This window comes from Camellia sinensis, chromosome 14 (genome assembly GCF_055761805.1).
Source record: "Camellia sinensis isolate YWXY chromosome 14, ASM5576180v1, whole genome shotgun sequence".
Taxonomy (NCBI): domain Eukaryota; kingdom Viridiplantae; phylum Streptophyta; class Magnoliopsida; order Ericales; family Theaceae; genus Camellia; species Camellia sinensis.
In genome coordinates this window covers 139,067,399-139,086,336 of record NC_138974.1, presented here as the reverse complement: position 1 = coordinate 139,086,336, position 18,938 = coordinate 139,067,399, and positions in this window count along the sequence as shown.

Sequence of the window (18,938 nt, the reverse complement as noted above, 5' to 3'; positions counted from 1 at the left end):
AGACCCCAAACCATGAAAGGACCTAAATGAAACATGAAGTATGGACCAAAATAAGGACTTTTTCAGAACTGTAAAATGGCCAAAAACAAAAGCATGGTAGGCTGCCATTGCATGCAAGAATGGGGAAGAAAAGAGGAGTATAAAGGGAGGTATAACATGGAAACCCCAAATGGTGTTGAGCCCTTCTTCAATGTTGAAGAGGGGCTCAAAATAAGCCTAATATCAGTTTACAACATGCTCGAAAACAGATTGCTCATGGGCCAAAAATAACATGCAAAACTATGACATACAAGAGGATCAATGAAGCAAGTGTGTTATGGAGGGCTCAAACAGGGTTGAGTCCTTAATGAAAAGTGAAGATGAGCTCAAAATAGGCCCCTTTTCAGTTAGGGCCGGAGCTTGAAACAAAAAGCATAGAAGACTTAGAAATAGATTAAGAAAAAGGGTCAAAAGGGTAAAAGTGTTACTTACCCTTGAAGACTCAAACTTTTGTTGCTTCTTGGATGAATTTGCAGCTTCTTTGGCCTTTGAGAAACCTTCCTTGTTGCTGGAAATGAGGTGGTGGTGGTAGAGCTTGGTGGTGTAGAAGGAATGATGGTTAGGGACTTAGGGTTTTTTGAAGAATTGAGAGCTATGGAGATGGAGTTGAGTATGGAGACTTGAAGAGCAATTTTTCTAACCCTCAAATACTACAAGGCTTGCTTGCTATATAGGCCAAAGAAGGGGTGTAAAGGTGGGGGAAAAGGAGAGTAAAACTCCCCCACAAAATATCCCCCGGATAAAGATCTTGTCTGGGGGATATTGCCCCACAACTGTAAAGTGCACAGTGCAAGAAAGCAGGCCGGCCTGTTACTTTTGCTGCAGGTGGCCGGCCGGCCACACCCCCTAGCCGGCCGGCTAGGGGTCAAAAGGTTCAATGAGATTTTCTGGCCGGCCATGAACTGGTGAGGTTCCCCTATGTGTGTACAACACAACCATGTGGTTAAAAGTCCGAGAAAGTGGGTCCAAGGGGTTCAACATTAGCTCGGAAAGAGGGGTTCAAAAGGGTCAATTTGAATTACTGGCCGGCCACCATTTTTTAGGGTCCTCCCAGGTGTGTAGATCACAGATATGTGGTTGAAAGTTCAAGAATGTGGGCCCAAGGGGTTCAACATTAGCCCGGAAGAAAGGGGTCAAAAGGGTCAGGTAACCTTAATGGCCGGCCACCAACTTTTAGTGGCCTATCATGTGTGTAGATCACAGATATGTGGTTGAAAGTTGGCAACATTAACTCCAAGGTGTTCAACATTAGCCCGGAAGTCAGAAAAACGGGCGTCGGAGGGCCTCGGAGGAGATATAACTGGCTGCTGCAACAATTACTAGCCTCCCGTCCTTCAGTGACCTTCCCCGTGATAAAACAGAGGTACCTGCCAAAAATGAACAAAAACCGTTGCAAAACGAATGTTCGGGAGCCAAAACACGCAGTTCGGGATCCCGAAAATGAGCCGTTAAGCACCGAAAGTGGCATTCGGCCACGAAGTGGGTTTCTCAGACCCCAGTGTCCCTCAAAAGGGAGCAAATAAGGAGTATGCCAAAAACCGGAGCAATAGGAGATGGTTAAGCGGTCCCGAACCGAGGCACACGGCCTGACGACTCCGAATACCGGAAACCGGACTCCGAAATGGGCAAAATGGCCTACGGCCACCAAATGTAGCCTACGGACATTGAGAGATGGTCTACGGGACCTCTCCCTCCCCTTAGGAAAAGAAACAGAGAAAACCGAGTCTGGTTCGTAAACCGAGACAAGGCACAGAAAAGGGTTCGGGAGTCCGGAGGCAGGGCTCACGGCCGCGACTCTGAAACTTCTGAACGAGCACACTATGCAACATCACCAAGCGCTCAATCGGTGACGTCTGAGTCTTAAGGTCGGTCAAAAATGGGGTGTCTACAGTTGCCCCTCTTTGACAGAACTCGGAAGTCATAAGTGACGGGAGTGAATGTCAAAGCCCAGAGACGACCCATTTTTGACAAGGCCGAAGACTTAGACAAACAGACAGGATAAACAGAGATGCGCCCGCAGGCATGCCCGCAGGCAGGGGGCAAAATGCAAATGATATGCAAAGAGCCGGAGGTAACCCAATGATCATGCAAATGCAGCAAGCTGTAATGAAGCAAGTATTCGCAAATAGATGCAACAGTTTTAAGCAAGAATGCAAAGCAACAACTACATTTCATGCAGTTAAGAAATGCGGAGGATTATTCAATCCCCGCCACGTCTCACACGGAGAAGATACGATACCTGCGCGATTCGTCTGGTCGCACCAGCCTCAATTGAACCGTACATACAATATCGTGCCTGCAAAAGAGAGAAATTGCAACAAGTACAATATGCTAACAACATATATTTAATGTGATTCCGAAAGTTCGACATACGCAGTGCCGGTGAGTGAATGCATCGCAATGCAAGAGTGGAACATGCGTGACAACGCATGCTCAAACGTAGAGGTATGCCAATATCAAGAAATGTGCATGACAAGGCAAGTATGCTCATGAGAATGCAAGATAACGTGCATGATAGTACAAAATGAGCATAAATCAGGGTGTTCATTTGTCATGAAGTAACGAGTACGGAAACGCGTGTTTCGGCGAAGGTAACTCAATCACGGCCTCCGATCCACTTCCCTGAAAGGTTACAACTCATTCAAAAAGGATACACTTTGATTTTGATGAGTGATGATGAGACATATGTCAGAACTTGAAGCCGAAGTCCCGACGGAGCAATTTCGCGACCGGAAGTGTACTTTTCTTGAACTTTTTCAGGTCCCGGGAACTCTGATCTTCCTCAAAATTTGCAGAGAGCTAGGTGAGCATGTGGGGAATATGGCCGGCCATTTATCTTCCCAAGGGGGGGTGGCCAACCATTTTCCAATAAAGCTAATGGCTGGCCGGCCATTTCTGCAAAAAGCAGATAGCTGGCCGGCTAGGAATAGGGGCCGGCCGGCCATGTGCTTTATCCGAGGGTATTTTGGTCTTTTTCCCTCCTTTTTGCATGCTTCTTCAACCAAGGCTTGAGGCCTATAAAAGGCAGCCGAGGCCCCCTTCATTTCTTGCCTTCTACAACATTTTCCTCTCCAGTTTTGAGTTTCACGCGCGTTTTCCAACGCCCCGCGCAAATTGTTTTCGCAAAAACACTCAGTTTCAAGCACTTTGAAGCGATTAAATTCCGGCTTCGGAGCTTCTTTTTGCATTTTCACCACTTGAGGTAAGTTTGTCTCAATATTTGGAATATTTTCTCGGGGGTTGACTTTTGTTGACTTTTCATTTCCCGAGAGTTGACTTTTGTTGACTTTTTCCAATTTTGGCCCATTTTGCTCATTTTTGCTCCTTTTTGCAGATCCTTTGAAAATGGCGGGCAATTCTTCCCACGGTGGAGGTTTTCCAGGTGCCGGCGATGATTTCGATCCCATGACCCTTCCCCCGAGGACTCGCCCTTTTATTCCCGGGAGGTATCGTCCGCCAGCACATGTTCTTCCACGCGCTGTCTTTCGTCACTTCACCAGCTTTGATGAGCGAGCACCCGTGGATCTGCTTCTCAGAGAGCCGGAGCAGCATCTCTCTCACGAGGCCCGAGAGGTATTTACCTCATCTTCTGTATTTTACATTTCGCACCTTTGCCATGCTTGAACATGCAGTTTAGCTCATGACATAGTACTTTGCTTACATCTTGAACATGTAGTTTCAACACTTGAATTTCTGAACACTCGGCTCATTAATTAATTGCGAACACACAGTACACATTAGAACACACGGCTCTAACACTGATTTGCCGAACACACAACCCAGATAGATAGTGAACACGCAGCCCACACTTTAAATTTTCTGAACACGCAGCCCAGATAGATAGTGAACACGCAGCCCACAATTTAATTGAAAGTTGAACACGCAGCCCAAACTTTAAATTTTCTGAACACGCAGCCCAGATAGATAGTGAACACGCAGCCCACAATTTAACTGAAAGTTGAACACGCAGCCCAAACTTCAAATTTTCTGAACACGCAGCCCAGATAGATAGTGAACACGCAGCCCACAATTTAACTGAAAGTTGAACACGCAGCCCAAACTTCAAATTTTCTGAACACGCAGCCCAGGTAGATAGTGAACACGCAGCCCACAATTTAACTGAAAGTTGAACACGCAGCCCAAATTTCAAATTTTCTGAACACGCAGCCCAGATAGATAGTGAACACGCAGCCCACGATTTAACTGAAAGTTGAACACGCAGCCCAAATTTCAAATTTTCTGAACACGCAGCCCAGGTAGATAGTGAACACGCAGCCCACGATTTAACTGAAAGTTGAACACGCAGCCCAAATTTCAAATTTTCTGAACACGCAGCCCAGGTAGATAGTGAACACGCAGCCCAAATTTCAAATTTTCTGAACACGCAGCCCAGGTAGATAGTGAACACGCAGCCCACGATTTAACTGAAAGTTGAACACGCAGCCCAAATTTCAAATTTTCTGAACACGCAGCCCAGATAGATAGTGAACACGCAGCCCACGATTTAACTGAAAGTTGAACACGCAGCCCAAATTTCAAATTTTCTGAACACGCAGCCCAGATAGATAGTGAACACGCAGCCCACGATTTAACTGAAAGTTGAACACGCAGCCCAAATTTCAAATTTTCTGAACACGTAGCCCAGGTAGATAGTGAACACGCAGCCCACGATTTAACTGAAAGTTGAACACGCAGCCCAAACTTCAAATTTTCTGAACACGCAGCCCAGATTAGAATTTACATGTAGCTTATTTCACTTCATCGGCACACAGCCCATTTCATTCCATTGGCACACAGCCCATTTCATCTCATTGGCACACAGCCCATTTCATCTCATTGGCACACAGCCCATTTCATCTCATTGGCACACAGCCCATTCATTTCATTGGCACACAGCCCATTCATTTCATCGGCACACAGCCCATTCATTTCATTATTGACATATGTATTCATTCTGAATGCAGGTAGGTTCCCGTAGTGTGCGGGGGTATGGTTCTACCATTGCGCGGGATTGGTATGCCGAGCTCCCGGAGGGTGTCCGGGATTTGGTAGATTTGGCAGGATTCGGGCCCTTCTGCGTCGGGTTATCACGTTGTCCTGCCAGGAGGACATTGATGGCAGCCTTGGTAGAGAGATGGTGGGACACCACCAATTCCTTTCATTTCTCTGCTACCGGGGACATGACCATGACCCCTTTTGACTTTGCTGTATTGACCGGCCTTGACGTCGGAGGTTGGTCCATCCCCTACGATGAGGATATGGGCGAGTGGGAGGCCGCCTGGATGTATTTGTTGGGGGCTCGCCCACCTGTTGACAGGGTCTCTGGGAGAGTCCGATACACTTGGTTCTCTTCCCACTTCCGGCGGGCGGAGATGGTGCCCGAGACTCCCGAGGAGACGGAGCAGTATGCCCGTGGTTTCCTGATGTTCCTCTTCGGGACTACCCTGTTCGCCGACAGAGGGAACACAATTGGGCTATATCTGCTGAGCGCTCTAGTCGACCTATCACAGGTCCATCGATATGACTGGGGTGGCGCCGGTCTGGCTACCCTTTACTTTTATATGAGCGCGACCTCCCGCGGGCGGGGCGACTTACTTGGCGGCTACTGGAGAGCCTGGGAGGTACTTTTCTGTCCCCTTGATTTACATTTCTACTTCTCATTACTTGTACATTGCACACACACAGCACACTTTTACAGTCTGTATTTTGCTCTCAGCATTTCGTACTTACATTCTGCACTGTTTTTCTCAGCTATGGGTGTATGTATACTTCCCATCATTAACCCCATATTCATTGATATTCGAGGGCCCGCACCGGCCGAGACCTCGAGAGACCCTCCTTCGCCTGCGACAGTACTTCGACACTGTGCCTCAGAACTTTCAGTTCCTTTCATTCTCATCTTTGATTTGCTCTGTATATTCTCGATTTCTGATTGGTTTATGCATTCATCATCCGCAGATTACATGGCAGCCCTGGGTGTCCCTGGGTGACGGCCTCCGACTTCAGTATACCGGGGCATCGGACATCTCCCAGTATAGGGTCCTGCTCGATGGGCCGGTTGGCAGGGTATGGTTCCTGGGGGAGCGCTTTCTGCGCCAGGTATGGGGGTATCTTTCTCAGAACATTCCCGCAGTACCCCCAGCTAGTATGCGGACCGCTGACAGGCTCTCTTACTCGGAGGTAATCGGCGCCATGCTGGGTACTGATGCTTTACTATACATTGAGGAGGGGGACTACGCCACTTACCGTCACATATATTTGATGCCTCCATTGACGGAAGCTCGTATCCCGATGATGAGGCCTGCCGGTATGTCATCCTCGGGCCAGGCTCAGGCTCGGGCTGCGGACGCCCCTTCTAGTAGCAGGGCTGGTACATCTAGGGGTGGGAGTAGACCGGTTCCTCCGGCTCCGTCGGTTCATCCTCATCCCGGATGGCCAGATATGCCTACTGAGTTGATGGCGTGGCAGTATGGGGCTAGCTTTCCGACTCCGATTCCACTAGAGCCTCCGATGCCCAGTGATCGATACGCCATTGATCCGGACTCACCGCCGGTATGCTCCACTTTTTTCATTCATCATTCAGATGTTTAGACACTCTTCTGTTCACTGATGATTATGAGCTCATTTTTGCAGCCATCGCGAGGGTACATGGAGGAGGTGGTTGGGCTGGTAGCCACACTCGAGGGCATGGTCCTGCATAGGGAGGCACAGTTGTCTGTCGCGGGCATCCAGGTACCCTTCAGTTTTCTGGCATTTATCATACTTCTGATGACATGCTGATTTCTACTGCATCGATAGACTACTTGTGTAGAGCACATCTGACACACACCTCACTTATATTCTGTATTTACATGCACCCACTTCATGTAGCCTTTGCTTGTATCTGCATCTGATGTACATATTTGGACTGATGTATTTGAATTGAACTCTTTGTTTTCAGATGCCTTCATGGTCCGGTCAGCCGCAGACCAGGCCACCTGGGCCTCATTGGGGAGCTGGGCCATCTGGGCCTCATTGGGGAGCTGGGCCATCTGGGCCTTTTCAGGGGGCGGGGTCATCTCGGCCTTCCCGAGGAGCCGGGCCATCTAGGCCTTTTCGAGGAGCTCGAGGGGGGCCTGTCCGCAGACGCAGGGCTCACGTTGTGGAGGTGGAGCCCGATGAGGAGGAGGAGGATGCTGAGGAGGAGGAGGAGGCTACCGACCGTCAGTCAGAGACATCTGCTGAGGAGGGAGGCTCCGGTTTTGGCTCGGGGAACAGGGGCGAGGCTGAGGGGAATCCTGAAGATGACAGCTCTGACTCAGATGGTGGTGCGGAGATTGTCCCGCAAAAGAGGATGAGGCGTGCTTCTCGTTCCCGCTCCCGAGGACTTTGATGTTGCTATTTCCTGCTTTATTTTTCTTTTACTAGTAGTTTGTAGCACTTTGCACATTGTTAGGCAGTTTTATTTTTTGTAAAACTTGTACCTTTGTTTGTTGTAAAGCATGATGAAATGAAATAGCTTTTGAAGAGGTGTTTGCATTTTAAACTTTTGGCATCGTATCGCATCAACTATTTCGCACAAAAATGAAATTGAATGAGAATGTGCATTGTGTAATTACCAAGTCAGGTAGTGAACCGACGCAACAAACTAAACAACTCAACTTACTAAGATATAACAGAATCTTTAGCAAGTTTACAACTCGATAAGCAAAATGCAACAATTCAAACAAACAAGACTTTAACAAAAATTGCTTAAACAGAGAGCAATGACTCAAAACACGAAACACGTCCGTTCGACAAACAACTCGATAAGCAAAAACAACAACTTGATAAACAAAACGCAACAACAACAAAGTGTACTTTTGACGATCTGGGCATCGGAACGCATCCGAAACGGAGGGAGATGAAGGCCTTTGACTCCCCCGTTGCATGGAAATGCTTGGAATTTTCCCTCGAAGAGTAAAACAGGGCCAAGGAGATACACCGCAGCACTGCCAGCCATCCCTGGGAGTCGGCCGGCCATTTTTGTGGAGAGAGGCAGCTGGCCGGCCATTTCTACAAAAAGTAAATGGCTGGCCGGCCAGAAAAGGTGGCTGACCGGCCATTCAGTCCTGCAGCCACCAGATTTTTGACACGTGTCCCCGTGAATAGTGTTTTTCCTTCTATAAAAGCCTCAACTTCGGGAACATTCATTTTATCTTAGTTTTAGACAAAGATGGAGGCGTTTCTCGCAGAAAATGTCACATCTTGGATCTCTTCTTTAGATGGCTCGGAAAAGTTGAATTTCCGGGGTTTCGGCTTGAATGCACTATTCACGCTGAGCCGTACTCCGCTACATCTTCCTTTTCTCCATGCCGCGGCAAGGTTCTGGAATCCAGTGACGCATGTTTTTAGCTTTGGCGGCCAAGAGACGTGCCCCACTTTCGAAGATTTTCAGGTTTTGATGGAGTCTGAGTGCTCTGAAGTGATCTTGCCTCAGCTCCGTTTTGGTCACGCCCAGGCTTTAGGGCAGATGTGTGGGCTTACGGCGCATGACGCTCGATCTCTGATTTGCAGTGGGGAACTGGACATCCTCGGCTTGATCCATCGTTTTTCCGACGCTGGTGACCGCAGCAACCATTATTGGCAGGGTTTCCGGCAACACACCCTCTGCTTATGTTTGTTGTCTCACTTTCTGCTTTCCTCGGGCTTCGGCGGGGCTAGCATTCCCCTGATTGAAGTCGCCCAAGGTTTGAGGGAAGGAAAGAGCTGTATTGCCATGACCTTGGCCGAGACACTGATGGGCTTAGATTCTGTCTATCGCCGGGAGGCGACTAGGTTTGCTGGGAGTCCACTGCTACTGCAGGTAATGTTTCCCACCCGACCTTACATATATATTTGCTCACGTCACTCGACCCTCAGGCTCGATTTTTCTCACAAAACCCTTGTCTTACTTTTCTCTCAACTTACACCTCTCTGTTCTTTAATCTCTCATTTTCCATCCCTCCCCTAGGTATGGTTAATGGACAAGTTGCAGGTTGTGGACTCTTGCCCGGTCTATTCAGCTCGAGGCTACTTCTTTCGGCAGCGCCTTGTCAATGCTCTTGACGAAAGGTGGTGGTTCGATTGGATGTGCAATTTGTCCGCAGACGGCATTGCTTGGCGTTGTCCTTGGCTCAACCTCCCGGCAATGAGCTATAGTATGTCCCGGCTGATTGGGATCCAATTGGTTGGTCTAACCCACTGCGTATTCTATTTTCCGTTCCGGTTCCTGCGTCAGTTTGGCCATGATCAGACCTGTCCACCGGAGGGGATTGAGTACCCAGCCGCTTTCCCGGTCCGGGGTGCACAGCTTGCCCGATATGCCACAGCATGGAGGACTAGAGAGCTCCTGGCCCCTGCTTCCACTTTCAGTTGCACTTTGTCCGATGAGTGCGTGGATTGGCTCAATGAGGAGGCACAGGTTGGGCCCAGCTTGGCATCAGATGCTTCGTCCAGCTCTGGGAGGGGACACAGAGATACTTGATTCAACTATGCCTCAAATTTATTGCTTATTTAGCATTTTCAAGTTTTCTTTATGAATGTACTAAAAAAGCAACCTCGATTGTAATGCAAGAGCAGGAGAACTCTCTTTTGAAATCAATGAAATTGAAAGTTATGGTACTGAAAATTTTCCACTTTTGGTCCAAAAATGGTCTAAGTCGTAAAAAGATTGATTTGAACAAAGTCAACTTTTATTAAAACTTTTCAAAACTATTTTCGATGTGGATCAGAATTGGACACGCCGAAAATCTGTCACTGAGATGCACAACCCCAGATCCCTGCAACTGGAAAGTTGCCCCTAGTCTGAAGAACAATGCGGCACTGCACAGCAACGGAAAGTTGCCCCTTGTCTGAGTAACTTTGCACCGTCACGGCAACGGAAAGTTGCCCCTAGTTTGAACAGCACTGTACCGGAGATCGCGATAAATGTTGATGGATAAAGATGACTGAGGTGATCAGAATGGACAGAGTTGATCGGGGAAAAGTTTATGGCTGAACTTCAAGGTGAAGTTGCCTACGTATCCCAAAGATGGGAATCAAGCCTTACGTAGTTCAGGCCAAGGTTCACTCGAGTATTTTCACTCTCCTTTTGCGCTCTAACTTTTGCCAAGGCCGCCCTTTGCGGGTTTTCAACCTTGCGAGCTCAGTTTTTATATTTTCTAATTTTTTGTGCTCTGACTTTTGCCTAGGTCGCCCTTTCGGGTTTTCGGCCTAGCGAGCCTCTCAAGGATAGTATTTCTTCAACTTGTCCATATTGATCGGTTGTGAGAACTCCAAGCCATCTAGATCCATCAGAACCACAGCTCCACCTGACCAGATAGCTTTGATGATGTAAGGACCAGTCCAGTTAGGTTTGAACTTGCCCCTTGGGTCGTGGATGGGAGCTCGGTTGTCTTTAAGCACCAAATCTCCTTCTTTCAGATTCCTGGACTTAACCTTCTTGTTGAAAGCCCGGGCGATTCTGCGTTGATAGCCTTGGATGTGGTACAGTGCTTTCAGTCTTCTTTCATCAAAGAGCATGAGTTCTTCGAATCTGCTTTGCTGCCAATCTGCTTCGGCTATCTGGCATTCAGCCAATACTCGTAACGACGGAACCTCAATCTCAATGGGTAGAACAGCCTCCATTCCATAGACCAATGAATATGGAGTTGCTCCAGTAGAAGTTCTTATTGAAGTCCTGTAGCCCCACAGAGCAAATGGCAGCTTGTCTGGCCAATCCCGATAGGTTCCCACCATCTTCTGTAGTATATGCTTGATATTCTTGTTGGCGGCCTCAACTGCTCCGTTGGTCTGTGGCCTGTATGTAGATGACTTATGGAAAGCCACATTGTATTTCTCCAACAAATCTATCACTTCTTTCTTGAAGTGGGAACCATTATCTGAAATTATCTCGTTTGGCACCCCGTAGCGACAAATGATGTTGTTTCTGATGAACTTTGCGACGTGCGACGCCTTCAACACCGCGTATGATTGGGCCTCGACCCACTTTGTAAAATAATCTATCGCTACTAGGATAAACTCATGCCCATTTGACCCCTTCGGGGTAACAGCTCCGATCACATCAATTCCCCAGACTGAAAAAGGCCATGGCGAAGTCATGTTGTACAGTTTTGACGGCGGGATGTTCATGCGATTTGCATGGATTTGACACTTGTGGCATCGCCGAACAAAGCTAATACAATCCTCCTCCATGGTTGACCAGTAGTAGCCTTGTCTGAGGATCTTTCTGGCCAGCATCACTCCATTCATGTGTGCACCGCACTCTCCCCCATGGATGGCTTCCATCAGGCGTTTTGACTCTTCAGCTTCTACACAGAGCTTATGCATTCCCAGATGACCCATTTTGTACAACTTTCCCCCGCAGATAACGAACTGAGCAGCCATTCTTCTGACAGCCCTCTTATCCTTGGCATTTGCCCCTAGTGGATATGTCTCCTTTTCCAAGAAGTTCCAGATGTCGTAATACCAGGGGTTGCCGTCTTGAACCTCATCTATGGCGGAAATCGACTCGTATGCTGGCGTAAACTTCTGATCAATAATGACTGGACGCATCCGGACTCCGGACGGGATGTCTATCATAGAAGATAGAGTTGCTAATGAATCTGCAAACCTGTTGTTCTCTCTTACGAGGTGGGTGAAATTTAGCTTCTCAAACCGAGGAATTAGCAAATCCAAGGTTTGGTGGTAGATTATCATCCTTTCCTCCTTGACCTTCCAATCTCCTTTTGCTTGAGACACAACAAGGTTCGAGTCCCCAATGACGTCCAACCGTCTTGCCCCTAGTTCCAGGGCTGCTTCCAGGCCAGCAATACATGCCTCATACTCTGCTTCATTGTTGGAGACTTTGAACCGGAGCTTGAATGCTAAAGGGATACGGGAATCATCAGGAGCTATCAGCAACACCCCTATCCCATACCCATATTGGTTTGACGCTCCGTCAAAATACATTGTCCAAGTTTCATCTTCGACGTGCAGAATGGCTTCATCTGGGAATAGATACTCAACCGTTTCATCCCCCTCAACCGGGTGGTCGGCAAGGAACTCCGCTACCGCTCTGCCTTTTACTGACTTGCGCGTTACATACTTCAAATCAAATTCGGAGAGCAACAGCAGCCATCGAGCTAGCCTACCCGTAAGTGCTGGTTTCTCGAAAAGATATTTAATGGGATCCAAACGCGAAACCAACATTACTGAGTGGGCTAACAGGTAGTGCCGCAGCTTCCTGGTTGCCCATACCAAGGCCAAACAGGCCTTCTCCAGCGGTGTATAGCGAGTCTCGTAATCCAGCATCTTTTTGCTCAGATAGTATATGGCCCTTTCCACTTTGTCTTCTGACTCCTGCGCGAGCATGCAGCCCATGGTAGTCTCAGTTACCGAAAGGTACAGTATCAACGGTCTCCCCGGCTCTGGCGGTGACAACACGGGTGGGTTCTGTAGATACTCTTTAATCTGCTCAAAAGCTGCTTGACATCGGCCGTCCCACTGGAATTTCTTTCCTTTCTTCAGGAGACCAAAAAGTGGTTCACAAGTCAAGGTTAATTTAGAAATAAACCGTCTTATGAATTGCACTTTACCCAGAAAGCCTCGCACCTCCTTTTCAGTCCTCGGTGGTGGCATTTCTAAGATGGCCTTGATTTTGGAAGGGTCGACTTCGATGCCCCTTTGTGTGATCAGAAACCCTAGCATCTTCCCTGCTGTAACACCAAACGTGCATTTCTGGGGATTCAGCCGCAGCCGAAACTCTTTGATCCTTTGAAAGAATTTTCGTAAGGCGGTGTAGTGGCCCTCTCTATCTTTGGACTTGACAATCATGTCGTCCACATACACCTCGACCTCCTTGTGGATCATATCATGCAATATTGTAGTTGCTGCCCGTTGATACGTAGCTCCAGCATTTTTCAACCCGAATGGCATCACTCTATAACAATATGTACCCCACGGAGTAGTGAACGCAGTCTTCTCCCGGTCTTCGGGTGCCATTACTATCTGATTATAGCCTGAGAAACCATCCATAAATGAAAGCAAGACGTGTCCTGCCGTGAAATCCACCAATTCGTCAATGTGCGGCAAGGAGAAGTCGTCCTTCGGACTGGCCTTGTTCAAATCTCTGAAGTCTACACAGACCCGAATTCTGCCGTCCTTCTTTGGCACCGGAACAATGTTGGCCAACCAAGTTGGATATTCAGGTACCAGTAGGAACCCTGCGTCAATCTGCTTGGTGACCTCTTCCTTAATCTTGAGGGCCCAGTCCGGACGAATCCTTCTGAGTTTCTGTATGACAGGGCGGGCCTCTGGATCAAGAGGGATCCGGTGCTGTACAATCTCAGGATCGATTCCAGGCATGTCTTCATAGGACCACGCGAAAACATCTTTGAAATCTTTTAATAAAGCGACTAAGCGCTCGCGCTCCTCTGAAGACAACGTGGACCCGATCTGGACCAGCCGCGGGTCCTTCTCAGTACCAACATTCACAGTAGTGATTTCATCCATTAAAGGTTTAACAAATCTTTCCTGCTCTTGATCAATTAATCGTTGCAAAACTGGGGGAATTTCTTCCTCGCTGTTTTCATCAAAATTTTGAAAATCCTGATTTAAGCAATAAATCAAAGGCACAGAAAAATACTCGGAAACCACATCCACATCATTCTCATTAAATACTTCCAAGTCGTCAGATTCCTCTGTTACAACAGACTCAAAAGAAAATGAAAAAGACGACCTAAACAGGACTGTGGCATCCGGGTTATCACCCCCAGGAATACCGGACTCAGACTCAGTCGAGCTGGAATCTTATTCTGACTCACAAGATTCGGTAGAATCAGATTCCGGCTCACTACCTGACCCGGAACTGCTAGATAAAAAGCCTTCTTCATACTGCCAGATGAGAGAAGGTGCGATAGATGCATCCAAGATCGGCGCTGGAAAGCCCGCAACTATTTCATCTCCAATCACAGAAACCGAAGAGTTATCCCCCAAGCACTCTTGGCCGATCGGAGGATCTGATAGTAGACTCGCCAGTGCTACCCCCATTTCAAGCTCTGTGCTCTCAGGATCCACTGCTTCACATTGCTCAACCTCAGTTGGTGGGTCTGTCTGCGCTTCGGCAACGTCATCCCCGGATAATTGTATGTCGAAGAAGATTTCAAAACCAGGCACGCGCGTCCCCTCCGCGTTTAGCCATGGCTCCGGGAAGCCGCAGAATGGAAAATCTTCCCCCTCCCGGACGAAACGTCCGTTTAGGGTACCCCAGATGGGCCTGTGCATTAAATCAAATGGCTTCCCGGCCTTCTTTGCCCTGGCCCTTCCGGCCATTTCCTTTCCTTTCCTTACCCAGTCTTCTTTGGTGGGCAGATAACCCAGTCCAAAGGCATGAGGGTTGTGTGGCACTTCGGCCAACACTGAGACGCCCTTCCGGCCACTTCTCCCTAATCCCATCCCAGGGGTATGTTTTAGCTTGTTCATGAGGTATATAGATTGAGCACTAACATACATGCCCTCATTCACAGCCATGACATTCTGCACCACTTGAGCCTCGGCCAAAGTGAACCCCGACAAGAACACATCCTCCGTGCCGTGCTCGATCTCCAAGACAAGTGTGGACACTTCCGGCGGTGGATGGATTGATGAATTCCCAAAAACGATCGCTACCCCTTTCCCGTGAGGGTACTTTAGCATCTGATGTAGAGTGGAAGAGACTGCTTTGACCTAGTGCAACCACGGTCGCCCCAAAAGTAGGTTAAAGGTTGCGGGAACGTCCAAGATATGAAATTCGACACTGTGTTGTCCTGGACCAACCTTGGTTTGAATTTTAACAGTCCCCATCACTTCTCTGCTGGTATTATCGTATGCTCTGATCACTTGGGTGGTTGGGATGAAGTCCCCGGGTTTCAACCCGATTGCATATGCCGTTCTGGTTGGGCAGACATTAATCGCAGACCCGGTATCAACAAGTACCACCGGTATCCACTTATCTCTACATTCCACAGAGATATAGAGAGGTTTGTTATGACTTGTGCCCTCAGGCGGTAGTTCCTTGTCCGAAAAGGTTAATGCCGGGGAACCTCCTCCCGGAAAAACCAGCCCAACCAGCTGTTCAGGCGTGGTGTCTATGGAGAGTTTGGACTTGTCCATGGCAGATAGGACAGCTTCTCTGTGTACTCGTGATGCCATTAGCAGTCCCCAGATGGAGATGTCTGCTTGTATCTTTTTTAACTGTTTCAGCACAGCTTCATCTTCAATCTGCTTCTCCTTCTGTCTTTCTGCTTCTCTGTCCTTCCCGGATGCCTCGGGTTGGTCTAGGTGTGGGGGCTTGAAGTACCGCCCACTTCTTGTCATATGGTCAACCTCATCGAGGTACCAAGTATCATCCGGCTGGCCATTTCCCCAGTCTTCATCGGTGTGGGCAAGACACAAATCATCATCTTCCCACCACATTCCGCTGGTAGCCAACAGACATCTGTCCGGCTCCGGTCTACTCGCACTCTCAGTGCTCTCTGTCCATATGCTCGCAGCATTGTCTGTCTTCGTGCACACAGCACTTTCAATCCCCTCAGGGCCTTTTGCCTTTCTGGCTCTCTCAGTAGCCTCAAACTTTTCTTGTTCCAGCTGCATCAGTACAGCTGTTTGCTCAATAGTTCCTGTATCTACAATGCCCATGTCTTGAGCGGAATTCTTAACACCGGCGCTCTCCGGCGGTACAACTTGATTTTCGGCCGTTCCGGCCACAACTGATATTTCTGCCCCTGCCGGGCTCTGTTCTGGTTGGGCTTCCCCCACTGCATCTGGTTGATCCTCGAGCCATCCCGTGGCCTCCTCTGATCCCTCATAATCATACCAGTTAATCGACGCATCCCCCAGTTCCTGGTCCTCGAGAAATTGCAAGTTAGCAAAGTCCTCCTCTACGGCTGTCAGCTCATCTGCCCATAGCCCAGATCCATCCCCCCGGATCATGCATAGTTCTCCTGTCTCTGGCAATTCTACACTTAGCCCAATTCGGCTCGTTGATAGGATGTACTTGCTTGGATCATAGGCTCCCTCAGCAAAACTCTGCCCAGTCCCAGATTCAACAGACTCAGTCTCTCCCAAAATCTGCCCTGCCCTGTCTTCGACGGTCACCACCATCGGTTCCGGCTGGGTTTTGGAGATGTCCACCATGCACAAGAAGTCAGTGCAATCGGGGAGGAGCACCTCCGGTTTGGGTAGGTGGGTGGGTGTAATATAGACGCTAGGATCGTAAGATACGACCCCAGTCTGGATGAAGTTAATTCTTTTGGGAGGGGGAGGTTGATTATGTGGTGGGAGAGGGTTGGTTGTGACATTGGGTTTATCAGGAGGCGCGATCACCTGTTTGTCAATAAGATCTTGGATCTCATGACGCAATCTGTAACAACGGTCGGTGTCATGACCGTGTTGTTGGTGATATGCGCAGTACTTGGACGAGTCATAAGAGGGGGGAAGTGGATTCGGTAATGGCTTCGGCTCCAGGGGTTTTAAATGATTTTTCCTGATCAATATTCCCAGAACCTTGGTCAGAGGCATATATAGTGGAGTAAAGGTTCTTTGGCCTCGCGGTTGGAATCGGTTATTTTGTGTGTTGCTTCCGGACGCGCCGGAGAATGGTGTGGCAGTCGCGGGCCTTGGAGGGGGAGGGGGAGTGGTGGTGACCATACTAACTTCCGAGGCTCTCGTATTTACAGCGCCACTCGGGCCCGCATTGTTGTTGCGATTGAAGGTTCTCCTCGGTTGTTCTCTGTCCTGGTCAAACAGACCTTGTCTCATTGCATCTTCTATTTGCACCCCCATATCATGTAAATCTGCGAAAGTAGGGAAGGGGACTACAATCATTCTTTGCATCAGCTTCGGGTGGAGATTGCGCACAATCATCCGAATTTGATCTTTGTCAGTGGGCCTTAAAGTCATTGTTGACGCCTTTGCCCTCCATCGAATGACAAAGTCCGAGAAAGATTCCTTGGGCTCTTGCCTTGTCGTTTCAAGATCACGAGTTGTGATCTCGATCTGAGTGTTATACGAATATTGTGTGACAAAGGCCTCAGCCATCTCATCCCAATTCTTCTTCACTTCATCTTGTAATCTTGCGTACCAATGGGAGGCCACACCCGACAGGGTTCGGCCGAATAGTGAGAGCTTCTGTTGTCGCGTTAGGCCCATTGGCCGCAAGACATCTGCAAACAGTCGGATATGGACCATGGGGTCGCCGGTCCCGTCAAAACGGTCGATTTGTGGCATTTTGAACCTATCGGGGAGTGTTACGGCCTCCTCGGTATATCCATCTCCGATATCCGGCATAGCCTTGGCCCCTTGGGATTTCTTGAAGAGCTTCTCCAGTTTGCTCAATTTCAGAGCTGTATGATCAACCTCGACCTCGGATGGAGAGTCCGGGTGATTGGGTGTATGGACCTTGGACAGTTGCGGTGGAATCGGGGGCGGAGCTGGCCCCGTTGGAAGATTTGTGTCCTCTTGCAGATTTTGGATAGTCGGTACAGTATTCTGGGTGTTTGGAGGAACGTCCTGAATAGTAGGAGCCTTCTCAGGTAATGGGGCTCCTGCCGGAGGGGGGATTTGGTGTGAAGCAGATGCTGTACTCTGTTGTTGCAGTCTGGTAATCAGCTCAGCCTGCTGGGTCATAATTTCAGCCTGTTGCTTAGCGAGTTCGTCTCGGCGAACGGCATCTTGTTGCATGGCCCGCATGGTTTCCTGCATTTGGCGTATCATCTCCTCAACCCCTGTTGGTGCCGTCATACTGTTTTGGTTTGTCTGAACTACCGGAAGATCTGTCTCAATGGGGATTTCAATCCAACTGTCCACTGATGGGGGATACCACTGTTCTGGTGCTCTTTGTTCAGATGTACTGCGCTTTCTCTGCTTCCTTCTTGTAACAGGGGGCAGAGAATGGAACACTGGCTGTCCGTCGATTAGATCCTCAGATCGATGGAGTCGACGACCTCGTGCCCAAAGTGCTTGGGGAATGCCTGCTGGGTTGGAAGCAATCGTGCTAAAACTGACCTAGCAAAAGATAAATAAAGCGAAAAGGAAATAAATAAACAGATAAACGGGCAGCACAACAGCTTAAAATAAAATGCATGACACACAGTCGGGCATAATTAACACACAGTCAATAAGCTGAAATATACACTGTCCTCAAACACTGATTATTATCCCTGTATCACTGTCTCCTAAAACAGAATCTGATATCCGCAGATAGCTGATCCTCAAATACTGGCTGATGCCCGCAGGCCTGATACCCATAATACTGGACTGATGCCCGCAGGCCTGATGCTGACAACACCGAACTGATGCCCGCAGGCTTGATACTCAAACTCACATACTGATCTGATGCCCGCAGGCCTGATACTGCCAATACTGAACTGAAGCCCGCAGGCTTGATGCCCAAACTCATATACTGATACATGCATTCCTGTAGAGACGCACTCTAAAGCACATAACAGATAAGTGAGAGCTAAAACACCCCTATGTTGGGGTAGGGTTTCCCTGTCCTATTTTGTCAGGAGCTAGGGTTTCACTACGCACGCAGCGGTTTCAAACAACCTATAAACGGGTAAGCAACCTGTCCTAATTTGGAATGGTCACTATGGATCCGAATATGCACTAGGTCGAATGGTCAAAGAGGGTGCCCCGGTAAAACCGGGGTTTGTGTTCCCATACTGGCAGAGCCCACAACCGGTCAGCCTTATGGTCATGCCTTGACAAGACAAGCCTCTGGCAAACCGTTCAGGAATAGCAGATGGCAAACACGGTGTCCTAGGCGCACCAATGCAAATGCAATGCAAAGAAACACACAAGCGTAGTCAAAAACAGATATCATGAGTTCGAGTCAAGTTCTCTAAATCCCCAGCGGAGTCGCCAGAAACTGTAGACGTCCC